Genomic DNA, 5,108 nt, shown 5'->3' with positions numbered 1-5,108 from the left:
AATAATATTCATGAAGCCCAGTGGGGGTGAAAACAACTAAAGTTATAGGATTTCCAACTTAAAGCTTTTATTTATTTTTTGTTGTTGTTCCCTAACTTGTGTTTCTGGACTTGGTTGTCACAGCCCATACGGCATGTCACAAATATGGCTTGAACTAGGAATGCTTTGATTCCCATGCTGGCTGAGAGGATTTATGGATATAACATCTTAACTTGGAGATTTTTTTTCATATCTAGTAATTTATGCCTTCAAACTCACCATTTTGTCTACTTAGCTTCTGTAAATAATAACTGGTTTATCAGCAAATGACATAAATAAAAAATAAAATAAAGTCCTGGTTTTCTTTAAGTGGCCCACATAATAGGAAACTGAGTTTTCACAACCTGAGCTAATTTCAGATTCTAAGTAACTAGATTTTACTAATATGTATTTAGAGTTTATCTTCAAAAAACACTTAATCAGGAATATTTAAATGTTAGTAATATATTTTGAAAAAGAGAAAATTCTTTTAGCCATTTCCCCAAATCTCATATTCTTAAAGTCAAATGTCTTTTAGCTCAACCTCTTACAAGAAGCATGAATCACATTTAAATTTACGACTGATTCTTTCTATAGTAATAGTGATAGGTTCAACTATCTGAGAAATATTTTAAATAATATACCATCTACCATTTAAAATATGTTTGTTTTAACTCCTACTTTTATTACTTATATTTTCTGGGGATTGTCTTCTGATAAGCATGTTCGTTAAAATCACTGTTCCTCAAAATATAGTCCAGATACCAACTGCGTTAGTCCTCTGACACAAAGTTGCAAACATTTAAGCTTAATAAGCTACCTTGTTTCTCAAGGTCCCCCTTAAACACATGAAAATCATATCCCTTATATGATATTTTAAAATATTATGAACTTGTGAAAAATATTTATAGATCCAATAAAATCGAGTTTTCTGTGACGATCATTTTTGCAAAATTATATTTTGTCATTAAGGTCACCCCCAAATGATCAACTCACACCTAATTAAACACAAGCCAATTGCTGTCTTTATGAAGTTATGACCTTATGTTTTCTAAGTAATAAACAGTTCAAATACTATCTTTGCTTATTCTAGAAGGACTGTAAAGCACAAGAGTGGCTGGACAATATGCAAATGATATATTTTCTGTCCCCATTTTTAATGGTAGGAGTTTAAAATTTCCAAAATAAAAATATTTGAACATTCTGTATTAAGACAAATGGAAATGAGGAAGATTTAACATGGCCACAAATTATTTGTTATTCCTCCCTTCAGGAAATGAATTTATTTTTCAACCCCTTGAATCTAGACTGGTGGTTGAAATAGCTTTGATCGATGGTATGCGGCAGAAGTGACTTTATGTGACTTTTGAGCCCAAGTCTCAAAAAGCCTTGAATTTCCATGATTGTTCTCTTGGAACACTGTTGCCATTTTGTATGGAACCCGGGCTATCCTGCTAGAAAGGCTATATGGTGAAGATTCCAGGCATTACACCTGACTGACCAAGTTAACCACCAGACTCATGAGTGAGGCCATCTTGAAATATCCATCTCTGTTCAAATCTCCAGGTGACTGTTTCTGTATAAGTGACACCAAGCAAGGGAAGGAAAACTGCCCATCTGAGTGAGCCAGCCCAAAAGGCAGTCATGAATAAATAAATGATTATTATTTTAATCCATTAATGTTTGGTGTGGTTTGTTACAAAATAATAGATAACTGAAACAGATAGTGCTTATTCTGATAATTTCTTTGAGAAATATTTTTGTATAAATGGCACCATAATAATAATAATAATAGCAGTTTCTATCTCAAGATATTAACTTGTATTTCAACAACTCTCATTCTAAATGCAACAACCGAAGCACAGCATATACATATTTGTGGTTGAAGACATAGATTTCCAAATATCTGCCCCTTGTTATAAAATAAGTGATCTGAATAGTGAAAATTTTATTCCATTGACTGTATTGGAAAAAAATACTTGTTTTTGTCTTGTCTAAATGAAAATAAATTTGCTTTTTTCTTATATGAATTGACTAACTTTTTTAATACTTTGACTCTGTTTGGTTACTTGGAGAAAGAAAATTCATTCTTCTCTTAAAATAGGATCGTTCATTGTCTCACCTTGACGATAGTTCCTACCGAGTCCATATTTCTTGGATATGTTAGAACTAGTCAGAACCAGCCATTAAGGAAAAGATAGCATTTTAAAAATTTACTCTTATTTAAAAACTATTTGAGTGACATGGTTTGACTGACCCTGAAGCTAGTTAATGAATTATTTGCTAGAACATGCCATTTGGTGCTAAATATATAGATTTTGACAGTGATTTTTATAGATATATTTCATCTGTTCAAGCCTGGTTGCATTTCTGAGCAGTAGGAGTAGGTTATGGTCTAAAAATATAAGACATTTCTGTCTTTCTTTTGAGACAAATATATGGGACATTTATGAATTTGTTTCCTTCCTTCAGCCATCACTTCTTTTGAAGGCGGACAATAAATAGGGAGGTCCTCCTTTCAGAATCTAAGCTGGAGTCATTGCCAGAACTTTATTCCAGTGGGAAATGTTAGCAACGTTCTGCCCAAGAGCCCTACATTCTTGTGTGAGAAGCCAAGTTCATATTTTGGAACCCATATCTTGATGGGCAATACTTGATGTAAAGCCATTTCTCACAAAATAAATAAAAAGGCAAGTTTAGAAAACAAGCAGGTAAACAATACCAAAACACAACAATAAATTATCTTGAAAACTTGTGACTATCTTCCAACTGATTTTAACAAGTAAACAAAACAGATTTCTGGAAGAGCACTAATCATAGAGAGTTAGCCATTTTTCAATAGTTATTTTCTTTTATTTGGATTTTTTAGACTCCATCTTTATTTGGATTTTTTAGAGTCCATCTTTCATTTTAAAAATATTTATCTATCATTAGTGATATTTGCAACAGCCCAGATTTATCTAAAATTATAATTGCAGCATGCCTATTGTATCTGGATTTATTGATGTAATTGGAGAATTTGTAAGTCATGTATCTTTAATACTTAGTAAATAGTAAATACAAAACATGCCATAGGACTTTGCATGGTTAACATACAAAATACTATATCAATTTCTGAGGGAGAAAACTAGAAGTTCTTTGGTTGCTAGTATTACACAAATGCAGAAGTCATCTATGTTTCAGAGAGTATGTGTTAAAAAATTTAAAATTAGAGTAAATCACAAGTTAGATATAGAAGATTATTACCTGCCAGATCAATTTCCAAACACCTTTTAACTTCAAGGCATTTGTTCCTGTTGGTATGTGATTCTCAGCCTCCTTATGCTCAGAAGACGCTTGCTGTGTTACCAGCAGGAAGCTCAAGTTCAGTAGTACATTTAGGATCAAGCTTTTGAGCCTAGGAGCTGCTAAGAATTGTTCAAATATGAAACACGTATTCAGAAAAGGGCTTGTAATATATTTGTATGGTGTCTGAAATTTGACCTCTCAGAGAATATTATCATATATAAACTTGAGGGCTCTTCCCACACCCAGATTTGCTGAGACCTAAGTTGCTGCTCTAGACAATGAAAGAAAATAATATGAATGACATAATTATTTTAAGACATCTAAACAATTATTTATTTTCACTAAAATTTTATCCTCCTAGTATGGATACACTGGTAGTAGATCACATGATCAAATGTGTACAGACAGAATTTTTATATTCTGGCAGTGCTCCTTTGGTAACTTTTCCTTTGGTGCATTCTCCAGTGATCCTGAGAACACCTAGACTATAGTCTTTTTAAAAATTGAGCCTCGTGGTTGAATCCTAATACATGGGAAAGAAAATCTGACATGGTATGGAAAATATATATTTTTAAAAATTGTAATGTTTTCTTAGACACTTTTTGGTATTGTGGGATAAACATACCAAACTACTAAAAAGAAACTCTGAGAGTGAATTTTGGGGCTAAGATGAAGAAGAGGTGCTTTACGTTAAGCTCTTAAGAAGAATTTATCTCCTATGGAAGGAAGTCAATACATTTGGAGCCTTGTGTTGTTTTCAGGTAACTTTATTCTACTTCACAGTTTAAAGCTCTTGTCCTAACAAGAACTGATAGCAGTGATTGTTGAAAGAAAATATTTAAGCACTGAATATTTAAGCAGATTCCCCTGACTCTGGCCTCACCTACTTTAAATTGAAATTGTATTTCATCCAACAAAAGTTTGATGTTTTTAAAAATAAAAGTCTGGCCATGTTTCTCTCATGCTTAAACTTTTTTCATTATTATCTCATGGTTGAGTAATAATCCAAAATTCTGTGATTTCTCCTTTTCTATAAATCTAGAGCCCAGCTCCAACTAGCTCCTGCATAAAGAAACTATTTACCTGTCCATCAATAAGCCATGTGGTATTGTCATAGCTTTTTAGAGTATTTTCATATTTTATTAAAATTATTTTTTTATGTGATTCTTATTGTGTTCTTTAACATAAGGGCCATGTCTTATTCAGCTCTCTACTTTGTGACATACTTACTGATTCTTAATAGGTATTTATTGAATAATAAATCATAATTTAATGGAAATGAATATACATTAATGTATATCAAACATATGTTATATATTATAAATATATGGTTAATAAAAACATATACATATATCTCTTTTTAAAATATGTGAATGTTTTTCTAATTTGTTAAAATGTAATTTTACATTTTACAAAAAATTCTTCAATATCTGAAGAGTGAAAGAAAGCATTTTTATAAAGCAATTATTAACATAAGCATTAAGTGTATTGCATCATAGCAATTAAGTAACATATGGCAAAAGTTCATACGGCCTAAGGAGATGGATATAATTTTTTGTTTGTTTTAATAGAACACTACAGTTATAAATTTGTGTTCTCTAAGGTTAATACTACTGAAAAACATAATTTGTTTACATATTTTCATTGCGTTTTTATTAGTTGCAATCCTTTATTATAATTAATTAGTCTACACATGACACTGTGCTTTCAGTGACCATTAATTAGTTCATCATATGCATAAAAAGTGTAAGTCAATGTTAACATTCCCATTTTACAGAAATAAAATTTTATTTTTGATTATC

The sequence above is a fragment of the Balaenoptera acutorostrata genome, chromosome 8 (genome assembly GCF_949987535.1).
Source record: "Balaenoptera acutorostrata chromosome 8, mBalAcu1.1, whole genome shotgun sequence".
Taxonomy (NCBI): domain Eukaryota; kingdom Metazoa; phylum Chordata; class Mammalia; order Artiodactyla; family Balaenopteridae; genus Balaenoptera; species Balaenoptera acutorostrata.
This window is presented reverse-complemented; position numbering follows the sequence as displayed.